The 13,242-nt window shown below is 39.7% G+C and overlaps 1 pseudogene; it reads left to right on the forward strand.

The window, feature by feature from the left end:
* The first annotated feature begins 8,029 nt into the window (after positions 1-8,029).
* Positions 8,030-9,941, forward strand: LOC120294705 (annotated as a pseudogene).
* Positions 9,942-13,242: the final 3,301 nt, after the last annotated feature.

Genomic DNA, 13,242 nt, shown 5'->3' on the forward strand with positions numbered 1-13,242 from the left:
GTTCACGACCTCAAGCGGAAGTAGGTATACATGAATGGGAAAAAAACAAGAGACGGGATAAGTACTAATGCAAGAAATTTATATGAAGGTGTTCATTTTACATAAGAGCTTTTAAAGGGCTTTTCTTTCTTCTATTCTGCAGACCCGTTGAGTGGATATGAAACTATCAACCATCGGCCGTCGACCTTGACTGCACTGCCCATCCATCAAGTTGCACTACCTTACCGTGTCTCCAATGGTTTCCAAGTATGGCAATGAGATGATAATTATATATCAATAAATGTCAGGGCATCAGAGTAGATGATCTTGACTCAGCAGTCATTGAACGGGGAAGCTGATCACACAGATATTTTTAAATTGACTCTGGAAGAGGCTATATCTCTGGTCATATATGTGGCGGGAACCGCTGCTGATGTTGATGTATGTACAATTCGCATGGACTGGGGCTGATTGCAGCTATCATTCATGAGGGTTTCACGCAGATCCCACAAATTTTAAGCTATGATTGCACGTGGTCCGTTGGGCATGGTCCGTCAAAGTATTTCTTGTGCTTTGGGGTGGACATTTGTGAGAAGCCTGGCTGTTGGGATTCTTACTTGAAGTCAATCACTGCGGTGGCTACTCCACTACTTTAGTACTTGATGAGATAAATGTAGACTCAAATGGTCACGACTTTAATCCTCCCTTAGTTAATATTGGAAAAGGACATGTAAAATCACGATCCAAATTGCAGCCGGAGCTGTGTGCAGAAATTAACCCTTGCATAAAATGTGTTTTGCCAATGAAACTCTCTGGTCCATTGACAGAGCACAAAAGAAAGGAAAGAAAAGGGGGTGAACAAGAGGCAGAGGCAGAATCCTTGCCTTGAAAGTTATTCCTTGTGATCAATTTATGCTAAAATCTCCACTAACGATCCAAAGTACCTCACAGATATCAATAGTTTGCAAGAAGTATAGACAATTAGGTGATAATGTAGTTTCATTTAGCTTCACTAGCATATGGTGAAGAGAACGATTATTAGTTCATCAATACATGAGATAATGAGCAACACAGAAGAACCCTGGACAATGTGTAGAAGCTCTTCAATTGCAATGGCATCGTTAACAGAGATGGGTGATGCTTTTAGTTGCTGGAGTAGATCTTTCCTTCTTGACCTCCTGGCAATAGTTGGTCTGCCGACGAACCTCTAAAACTTCAAACCTTATCGATATGATATTCACTTATCTCCAAGGAACTGAAATGAACATACATAGATTCATCTGCATAGGTAAAAATGTCAAAACAGATTACGCAAATGAGTTTGCATTTCATTTTTGAAAAGGAACTCAAAGGATCCTCTCAACTTGTGACTTTGATATTGCAGCAGATTAAGGCAGATTCAACATCTCCAAAACAAAATCTAAAACCAGGGATTGAAAGGTAAGTGAGTCAGAAACTTTTGAGGCGACTCAGGAAAATGGACATGGCCTTTGATTTAAGTGTTAGTATTTATTTCACCCAAGTGGTCCTGAAAGCAACATAATTTGAATTTCCATTTTTTGTCTGGAAAAGTGGCTGCTGATCAAGACGCAGCATTTAATTAATATGCATCTACTCTGTGAAAGAAACGCAGCTGGCCGATGAATTACTTAGTTTTCAATTTGCTCCTCCATATAATATTGCTACTTGCAGTCGGAAAAGTGGCTGCTGATCAAGACACAGCATTTAATTATCGTCCACGTATTTCTTGATCGATGATGCTCGAGACTCATTTTGGGGATAGATTTTCTTGTGAGTTATTGTCCTGAAAGAAGGGTTGGCTAATTAATTTGACTTCAGTTACAATGACACTTAGTGCTGTTTCATTCTCAGCATGAGATAAAACATGACGGTGAAATGATGATGAGAATAAACGAAGGTCATCTCATTCTCATCTAATGGGACAAGACAAGGCTTTGAAAGAATCTCCAACTAGATATTACATATGGAAGCCTACTTTTGATTCCTATTCTGCGTAATTTCCAGGAAGCTATAACTGGATTGGAAGTTGAGGACTCGACGATGTAAATTATTTTGGGCCGGGGTTATGGAGGATACATATGAAGCCAATGTATCGTCGACACAGAGAAAGCAACAAGACAAAGGAAATACGGGAGAAGAGAGAGAGAGAGAGAGAGAGAGAATATGAAGCAAAAGCTGAAGCACGCGTGTAAATGTGAAGGTCTTGCAGGATACCCTTTCAGCCAGTTGCGTCTTGATTTCTCTCCCCCAACAATAACCATCTGGCCCTATTTTGTTCCTTCGGGTTTTGGAGAATGTCCAATTTTGTTAAGACAGACTAGTTTTCTGAAAAAGTGAGACCTCGAATTAAGAAGCTCAGAGTTGAGTAGAATAACAGTGGTTGGAAACATAGCCATGGCCAAGAAAGAGGGGGAGCAAAATTATCAACAGGGAGGGCTCTGGCATAGTATTGCCTACTAAGTGATAGGTGGCTTCACAGACAGAATAGTGAGGTGAGATTCTGTTCACTACCACAGGGCCGGTCACATTACCACTTCCGTTATGTATCACTGCCCCTTCACTTGCATTGGTCATTAACATCTGTCATTCTTCCAGCATTAAGCAGTCTCAGGTTCTATCTATACTCTAATGAAACTTTATCTAGAAAAGACAAAACAGACTTGATCTTGAAATACTTTCCTCCTGCAATCAAAATGACTTTCTGCAATCTGCGTGCGGTCCATTTCTGAGGAACTTTACATCGCTGTTTACTATGGTACACAAAGGAAGAGACCAAAGTAACACAATCACCCAGATGACGTAACACAGATCTCTATACATACCGGTCAATATCAATAGAGACATGAACAACAGTTGCAGATATCAAAACAACAATGATGCACCCATGACAAGCGTGGCCGGGGCAGCATTGCATAAGAATGATCGCGCACCGATCATTCACATAGGAGCGAGTTTAAATGAATCACGTGCAACAGATACGATCCAACACCTTGCTCCTGCAAGAGTACGAAGCTGCCTTTGACCAAGAAATCTGCAGTATGGGACGGCTTTTCTTCGGCTCCTGGTGGAATGTTTGCAGCCACAGTCAAGCTACCAAAGCCTTTATACAAACTTCCAAACAATATTACCTTCTTGAAATTCACTTTTTCAGGCACCTCTTGGGATGTGAAGATGATGAACTTATGTTGACAAAGAGAAAGAGAGATTCAGAATCACCTTCATCACTTCTAATATATTCCAACCATTGCTACATACAAGGGAGCAGTATACCAAAAGTGCCTTAACTTGTATATGGCACTCACTTTAGTGTCATAACTTTTCACCGGCTCGCTTAAATACCAAAATAAGAGAAAAACAATTACTTAAGTGCCTTCGATGAAAAATTCCTACTAGAGAAATTATGTAACTTTTCTAATTAAAAGTTTTATTTAAGGCGGCACTTTTTAACATTGAAGTGATCACATTTTCATTAAGATTGGCACTAAAATAAACACCTTTTAACAACAATTGGCATTGAGGTAATCATTTTTTTTACAATAAGTGGCACTGAAGTGATCACTTCTTAACTTGCTATACGATATCGTTTAGAAATTTTTTTTGCATTAAAGTAATCATTTTTTTATTAAGATTGACATTGAAGTGATCACTTTTTAAGAATGATTGGCATTGAAATAATCATTTTTTTTTACAACGACTAGCACTAAAGTGATCACTTTTTTTAACTTGCTACACGATGTCATATAGAGACTATATGCTAACTGGGCACGTCAGTAAGCCACATAGGATTAGAAAAATTAATAAAATATTATCACGTCAAATTTCTAGCGATTCGGATCAGAGTTGGTACTTAAGTGGTCGTTTTTTTAAAAAGTAGTATTTAAGTGAGCCTGTGAAAAATTATGACACTAAAGTGAGCGTCGTATACAAGTTAAGACAATTCTAGTATACTTCTCCCTACATAAAAGTATACGGATGAAATAGAAGCATCTCAAGGTGCATTCGTTCACGACAGTTTTCAATTCTTACTTTCACTATAAATATGTAACGGTATACATATTTTGATTTCTGCTATCTAATGTTCACTATCAGAACATGCCTGGTCCTATCTACAGAATATCTTCCCTGTTTCTTGTCCTACTTAGGATTTCCTTCCTCTTCCACTTGCAAACAATGAAAATAAACATTCTGTTGCCTTCTAAATCAAATCCTTTCCATGCTATAACAAGTTCCACCTAGTTCAACGAGGAAACGAACCTTCTCTGCAAGCTTTATACTCTTACAAAACCAAACCCTTTGGCGTGAGGTCATCAAAAGGTTCAAATAACGCCTGTTTCGCTTCGAATTCTATTTGAACACTTCGATTGCACGAGACAGAAGGTGGCCGGAGGTCCCGTGAGAGAGAGAGAGAGAGAGAGAGAGAGAGAGAGAGAGCCGTCTGAGAGCTAGGATTCATCTTTACAACCACCACTCGTACAGATTATTGCGCGTAACCTTGTCTTCTTGAGTTTAAGACACTAATAAAAAGTGAAAAGTTAAGAACATTGGTAAGATACATATGTATAAACTTTTTTTCCCCAAGTCTCTGGCTTGTGTCATGCCCTAAATCCCATTTTTTTTTCTCTGCCAAAGTGGACCGTGTCCTAGTCCCTTGAAATTACAAGTCTCTTTCCATCCGACGCACGCTCGATGAACAGTGCGCACACGCGTAGCAGTAGCTCCTAAAAAGCTTGAAGTTTAAGGCTGCATTTGGTAATATTTCTGTTCAAAAATTATTCCCACGTTTAGTAACTGCACAAAATTTTTGTTCTTAGAATAGAAAAAATAGAAATATATTTGCAAACTTGTATAATTTTTTTGTTTCTTTTAATTTTTAATATTTTTCTTTTTCTTTTTCTTTTTTTCTTTTCCAATCACCGGCCACGGGGCGACGTTCGACGAGCTCGCGGAGCCTCGCCAGGCTAGGGCGAGGCCTGGCGAGGCTCGGCCTCGCCCGGCAACGTGAGGTCAACCTCACGCCGACGCGGCCCGAGCCTCGTCGATGGCTAGGCGAGCTCGACCTCGCCTAGCCAAGGCAAGGTCGAGCCTCCCGAGGGCCGAGACGCTCCGACAAGGTCGCGACCATGGCCGAGGCCGACGACCGGCCAAAAAAAAAGAAGAAGACAAAGGAAGAAAAAATAAATAAATAAGTTTTGTATTTTTGTTATTTTGTTTTTTTAAAAAGTGTTCCCCGGAAACAAGAAATAAGTTTTTCTTGTTTCTTATTTCTGTTTCAAATTTGTTCTCGGAAAAAAATATAAACAAATGTGTTTATTCTTTTTTTCAGAAACAAAAAAAAATAAAAATTGTGTTTCTGGGAATAAAAAAAGAACACAAACAAATAAGCCCTAATTGGCACGGTAATAAATAAGCTAGAGCTAAATTAAATATTTCAAAAGAAAATATACCTCTTTTCACCCTTGTACTTTAATTTAGAATTTTCTTCTATAAGAATACATTTTTTGAGAGTAATCTTGAGCTTTATGAGTCATTTTTGATAATTCTGTCGAGTAACAAATTACTAATGATGCAAGGCAAGAACCTAGTTGAGGGAAAGAATCCATTTTGGCAGTATGCGGAAAATTTGGGCGAGGATCGGTTTAAATGTCGCTTTCATGATAGAGACATTCCTGGGGGCCTTCTGCTCGTTAAATCACATCTTTCCGAAATTAGAGGACGTGATATTGAAATATACTTTTTTCTTTGGTCCTTCGGAGTGATCTATCTACTTGTACGAATAATTACTGGAAAAAATTGCTAAACCTAATAAATGATGGAAATTCAGCCTTAAATTTTTCAATTTTATTAATTTAATTCTAAATATTTCAGTAATTTATCAACATGGTCTTCCCAATCAATTTTAGCTAGAAATCACTAAATTTGACTTTAAATCACATTTGTACAATATATGTGTCACATATAATTCTAATTTCTGTATTTCACAGTCGTTTATTTACCCAAATTGCTCAAGGGAAAGTTCGTGACATTTATGCATATAACGCATCGTAACTTTTCTATGCCGTAACGTTGTCCCAAACAAAAGGTTCCCCACGTGGAAAGAAGTAAGTTTCTTCCGCAATCGCCTCTCACCCTTTTTTTGTTTTCCATGAAGGTGAATAAGGTAAAAATAAAACACGCTATGTCCATGTTTTTAATCCGTTTGCATTCACTTTTGCTTTTCACTTTGTACGTGAAAATATCATTGGACCTTCTTTTACCGTCAACTGTCCTTCCTTCCCTTTCCACTTCACGAAAACTCCAGACTGATGTGCAACGTACGTAACAGTGGGATGCAAGAAACCTTTCTCGAACGATAAAGAGTTCATATTTACAAATGTATATGCTTTGATACTTACCCGTGATCCAGGGAGATTACCATATTTAATTAAGATTTATCGGGTGCTTATGCTACATTTTTAGTGAAGATTTGATATTTTTGGAAAATATTTTACAAAAAGTCATTCTTCCGGTATTTGATTGAAATATGAAAGCAAAATAAAAATTATTTTCCATTGTTTGATCCTAGAGAGGGATACATCATTGTAAATAATATTTTATTTTATTGTCTTATCGAACTCAAACTTGGGTGCTTAGATATTGAGTCAAGCTTGGGGTACTTCTAGCATAGATGCTTAAGTCCTAGACCCAATCTTAGGGAACTCAAATCGGCCGCCAAGTCCTAGACCTGGTTCCTAAGGACTCTAGTTTGAGCATCAAGACTAGGCTCACCCTAAGGGAGTCAGGCTTGGCCGCCAAAGTCCCCGAGCGGCTAAGCTCAAGCATTGGGAACTCGAGGGTCGAACCAAGGTACCTTTAGACTGGGAGCCAAGAGTTGAGTAGCTAGGCACAAACTTGGGAACTCGGGCAGGCACGGGAATCTCGAGCAAGGCCTCAAGATATTTGGGCCAAGCCTCTATGGATCCAAGCTCAACCATCAAGGAATGAGACCCAACCTTACTTAGTCTCGGGCCCAAGCGCTAGTGATTTAGGTGCAGTAGCTAGGTACCCGAGCATGGCAGCTAGGGACCCTAGCATAGACACGTAAGTTTTGGACTAAGCCTTTGTGGACCCGAGCCTAATCACTAATGACTCAGGTACAGAGGTTGCGATCTCATGTTAGTCGTATTTTTAAAAAATAATTTTCAATTTTCAAAAGAAGAAATTATTTTCTTGGATTTTTTTTATCATAATTATTTTCTTGAATTTAAACGCATGCTTTTCATTTACTATGGAAAATTTTCTGTAAACTTATTTTTGTAAACAATCCAAAGCCAAAAAAGTAAAGAAACTATTTTCAGATAGGAAATTTTTCTCAAAACAAGGATCGTCGATGGGATTGGAGCTCTCAGCCCAAAAAAAAAAAAGAAAGGTAATGTGATGTAAGAGGAAAGTAAAGTTGAAGAACGTGTATGCAAAGCGACATGATGGGGGAGAGCATTTGATGGACAATCATTGGGCCAACTCATGAAGTCCTTACAACAAACAGTTGGAGGACGATGCAGCCAGCTCGATTCAGTGACTCCAATTATATTTCCCCTCTCTGGTCCTCTCCTCCTTTCCATGCAATCCAGCTAAGTTTCTATTCCATGGCCCCTTTGCTACTAGGGTCACATCTGCCAGATATTTTCTGGTATGCAGCTAAAAGCATAGTAGTGCCCTTTGGAAAAGTTGATCATAGTAACCGGGCTGGTCCAGTTTAATTAGAGCAATCTATGATGAAATTACTAATGAATTTTGGGAAGTTCGGTTTTTGGTTTCTCGGAATTTCTCACCAATATCATTGCTTCAATATTAGTTAAAATAGACGACTGAAAGATCATGATAGATAAAAAAAAAAGGAGTGGCCAAATTATTTTTCTCTAATTCTTACTTAACTTAAGCTTCATGCATGCTGCCCATCTTGTGTTTGGTCATTAACTAACCTAGAAGAAGGGGGGGAAAAGGTAAAACATGTCATAAAAGGTTTAGTTAGACCCTTCACCCAAAATGATTGCCCAATGCCACCACTTTAATCATCAACTTTCCAACCAACACTTGTTTTGGCTTCCCTTTCTTATCCTCCATTCTCCTCTCTCCTTCTCCTTACACTCACAGACACAATCACAGAGAGAGAGAGAGAGAGAGAGAGAGAATGGCATTTGCAGGAACAACCCAGAAGTGCATGGCCTGTGAGAAGACAGTCTATCTGGTGGACAAGCTCACAGCTGACAATAGAATCTACCACAAGGCCTGCTTCAGATGCCACCATTGCAAAGGGACTCTCAAGGTATGCCATGATAAAAACTGTTAGATCTCAAGGATTTCTCAGTAATTAACAAATGATCAGATGTGAGTTTGATATATTCCCCAATTTAGAGGTCCAAGAGTTGCATTTCTGTAGATCACGGTCCAGACTAGTCGCTCAGCTCTTGAATTGATGCTTCAATTTGATGGTGTAGGCAAAGGATGCTTATTTCGTAGCTCCATTTAACTTTAATTTGTGCTCTTCTTCATGGAGTCATTAGTACAGGATGAGATCCTGAATGATATTCGCTTGGGGTTCCCTTTAGTTTGTAGAAATGTGTGGGGCGAGTCCAAATTAGCCAGAGAACCTTAAGATCAGCCCCAATAACATTAGATCGAACTCATATAACAAGCCTTTTGACTGATCATCCGTGCATGCGAGTTATGATGAATTGTCATGATCCGCTAAGAAGCTGGGGTCACGCATGATTTATTGCCAGACATCATGATCATTATAAGAAGGGACATTTTCAGGAAACAGATAGCTACAATTTATTGGTAAACAGAGGATTAAATGTAGACTCTGGAAAACTTGCTAAAGCACATTGCACATGCAGCTTGGGAACTATAATTCATTTGAAGGGAGTCTTGTACTGCCGGCCGCATTTCCGATCAGCTCTTCAAAGAGAACTGGCAGCCTCGAAAAAGCTTTGAAGGTAAAATTGAAGCACGCAAGTCATGCACTACTCTGTTTCTGTCCCTGTAAAATGGATCACTCTGATTCTTCCTTCATACAAAATGTCTCTTAGGAACCCCCAAGATTGCAAAGCCAGAGAAACCCGTCGATGGAGAGTGTAATTTCACCGCGACTATGGTCTTGCCTGAAAGTTTTGCAGTTAGGCTAAATCAGTCATTGTTCTCCTGAATAAATCTTCTTTGAACAGAGACCTGCAGCGACCAAAGCCTCCAGTATGTTCTGGGAACGCGAGACAAATGTGTAGGCTGTAAGAGCACCGTCTACCCGACCGAAAAGGTAAGGATTTCCTGGTGTATTTATAGAACCTCTGATGGGACATGACTTAATCAAAAGGCTGCTTCATTGAGATGGCAAAACTTCTCATTGAACTAGTTTGAGGACCCTCAAATTGCAAATTAAGTACAGCCATTTTCATCGACGTGCATACAGGTGACGGTTAATGGGACTCCATACCACAAGAGCTGCTTCAAATGCACCCACGGGGGTGCGTGATCAGCCATCCAACTACGTCGCGCAGACGGGAAACTCTACTGCAGGCACCACCACACTCAGCTCATAAAGGAGAAGGGCAATCTCCAGCCAACTCGAGGGCGATCATGAGAGGGAAACAATGGCTCCTGAATCATAAAACGCTTTGATCTTGCACTACCTTGTTCGTTGAGCTGTCACCACACTTTGTGCCAGCGGATTTCAGGCTGGTCCAAAAACCTGTTATGCTATTAGAGAATCTATGTCCATCTACTAAATTTGAGATGTGTGAGCCTTGACCGGTTTGATTTGGCTTCTGTTTTGCGATTGCGGATGATTTCTCGGGTTGGTTGTAAGCGTAGAATAAGTGGTGCTTGCTTCTTGACTTTGTGAAACCTCTGAGCTTGCTTTCTTTTCAGTCTTGTCCAGCGAGTGTGTCTAGCATCATCCCTATTTTCATTCATTCGACTCTCACTTTTTGTCAGTGTCCTTGAAGAGTCTTCATTTACTATGGTTGTGAATTGAAGTGAAACTTCTCGACGAAAAATAGCATGATTTAGTTCTAGGTTTGAAGAACATCTCGGACTAATCCCCTGTGATTCGAAACAAAGACACCTTTGCTTTAGCTGGTTTGACAAGAAACACCAAATATCCATGCTGATATGTCTGTTTACAGCTGAACAAACAGTTATTATTTGTTGTTCCATGTGATTGAACTTGTCTAACTTTAGGTGATTCTTCGCAAAATCCATCGAGCAACAGAAACATTCTTTCTCTTTCGAATAATTTCAACTGGTGAAGGAAACTGTTGTCTTAAAGTGATGGAAGCATTAGACATTCCAATATCTCTGGTAGAGATGGTGAAGCTGAAGGAATCAGCACCCATTGCACAGACTTAAAATCCATCGAGCAACAGAAACATTCTTTCTCTTTCAATAATTTCAACTGGTGAAGGAAACTGTTGTCTTAAAGTGATGGAAGCATTAGACATTCCAATATTTCTGGTAGAGATGGTGAAGCTGAAGGAATTAGCCCATTGCACAGACTTAAAATCCATCGAGCAACAGAAACATTCTTTCTCTTTCGAATAATTTCAACTGGTGAAGGAAACTGTTGTCTTAAAGTGATGGAAGCATTAGACATTCCAATATCTCTGGTAGAGATGGTGAAGCTGAAGGAATTAGCACCCATTGCACAGACTTGCAGAGTTCTCTTCTGCAGGTCTGCTAGAGTTGTGACCGCATGCCAAAAGATCAAGCCAAGGCCTAATTTCATATATCTAAGAAATGTAGTAAGATAGAGGATACAGAATGTGAGAGATCAAGAAAGAAGTATACCCAAGTGTCAAAACTTGGCAAGAGTAAACACATAAGTGCAAAATTTCTCAAAGGTACATTTAGTACCACTTTTTTAAATTGGACACTTAGGGCCTGTCTGGTTAAAAAAAAAAAGTAATTGATAACATCAATTAATTTTTCTATTCTCGAAAGAGAAAAGTAATGGAGAATAGATTTGGACGTAAATGAAATAAAAAAAAAAAAAAGAACTTCTTGTTCCCGAGAACAATTTCTAGAAATAAGTTTTTTTTCTTTTCTTTTTTTCTTTTCTTCTCCGTTTCTGCCCTTCACCCCTAGCCGCCGCCCTGGCTGGCCGACCCCATGCCGCCGCCCCGCTTGCCTCGATTGCTAATCACCGCCACCAACCACCAACCGCTTCTTCACTCGCACATCGCCGCCGCTTGCGCCACCACCACCTACTACTCACCGCTAGTCGACCAACGGCTGCGCAGCGGCGCCCAGCCTCCGGTGGGTCGGCCGCCAGCCACTAACTATTGGTGCGACCTCCAACCGCCGTTGCCACCCGCCATCACTGCAACCCACCGCCGATGACCATCGATGTTGCCACCACCATCACCGCCACCAATGATCGTCACGCCATTGCCCGATGGCGAGCGATCAACGTCAATAAGGAAGAATAAGAAAAGAATTACAAAAAAAAAAAAAAAAAGAATCTACATTACAAAAAAAAAAAATTGTGAATCGTATGAAACGCATTCCTATGCTTTTTCTTTCCAAGAATAGAAATTTTATATAGTTACCAAACGCATTCTTTTATTGAAAATTATTCCGGAAAATAGAAATAGAAAAAAAAAACTATTTTTGCAAAAAAATTGTTTCGAACATAAGGGTCACCAAAAGCGGACCCTTAAATGCCAACTTTGAAAAGTTGCTAGAAATCAAATGTTGCATTATTTTATTAATAAAATCGGTCCACATAACTTGCTGGAATGTTTGCTCGCTATCCTTGTCTGGAACAATATTGTTTTGTCCCCAAATTTTATTTTAATATAAATATTAATTAAATTTAAATTTATAAAAAATAACACTAAATAAAAAGGATTAGATCTAGGTAGTGGAAGGCCTCGCGCCCCACCGCCACCGAAACAGTCGGCAATGGGAGTGCAAGGGTTGGTTGGTGTCACCAAGCCTAGCCAATGGCCAAGGATCTGGCCGACCATCAATGAAGGCTTGCAAGCGCTTGCCAAAATTTGAGGTGAGGTCACAGTAGTCCCAAATCACCCCCAAATCAAGCGAGGGTTGTGGCTCTCACAAAGATGCGGCCAAGGCCGCCGCCGGGCCGGGTGAGACCACCGGGCCCAATCTAGGAGTGGCCTACAACTCATTGCCTCAAATCTAGGTGAGGGCTCGCGAACCTTCACCGATGATTGACCAAGGTCGTCAACCACTAGCCGAGGCCCGATGCTGCCTCAACCAGCCCTCACCCCACCATCGCGGCCCTTTCCGGAGATGGTGGGGTGGCACAATGGCAAGGGCCTCCATGGCCCCATATCCAATCTTTTTTCTTTTTTTTTTTTTAATTTAATTTAGTTAATAATTATATTAAAAATCAAATTTAAACCAAATGATGTCGTTACGGGCTTATCGACCACATTAGCGCCACATGAATAATTTTTTGAAAAAAATTGGCACACGTTAAAAAAATTTTGCCGGAAAAATGCCAAATCAACAATTTGCATCCTGAAATTCTCATAGTTGGCATTTAAGTATATATTTTTCTCAAAATTTGTCATGTACCTTTTGGAAGTGTGGCATATGTGTTCACCCATGCTAAATTTTGGCACTTGGAATGTTTTTTTTTTTTTGTCATCCTCTCTGTCTCTAAGTTTCATTTTCACTCTCCATTTTCTTTTCTGCGCAGCGGGCGTGCGTAGGAATCGGCCACTTCTTGAAACACGCGTCCCCACCCATCCTCTAAGAAGATGGGGATTTGAACCTCACGCCCCTCTTCCATGTTGGAAGGGTGGCCCTTGTAGGCGAATCCCGTGGTTTTGGAATATTTAGCACTCAAAGAGATAAACAAGCATTTTTTAGAAAATCTAAACTTTTAGATGACAGAAGCTTAGGTTATGTTCTATAGCTTTGGAATCAATAAAGATGTTCTTTGAGAGGGTTTTCTACAAGGTCACGTAACTTATGTGACCCCTAGTCCGAAAATTCTAAAGAAGTGATTGGATTTTCATCTTTCTACCACGATATCATGATAAATCCGATATTTATTATATCAGAATAAATTAAGCACATTAAATTTCCAAACTTTATTCATGTCTGACTCAAATAAAATTAGATTTAGATCCATTTGTTTTAAGGATAATAATTGATTAGGAAAATATTTTCCTAAAATAATTATTCATATCAATTGCAATAATTAATTAATGAAAAAGTCTATTGCCTAACAAT

The sequence above is a fragment of the Eucalyptus grandis genome, chromosome 6 (genome assembly GCF_016545825.1).
Source record: "Eucalyptus grandis isolate ANBG69807.140 chromosome 6, ASM1654582v1, whole genome shotgun sequence".
Classification (NCBI taxonomy): Eukaryota; Viridiplantae; Streptophyta; class Magnoliopsida; order Myrtales; family Myrtaceae; genus Eucalyptus; species Eucalyptus grandis.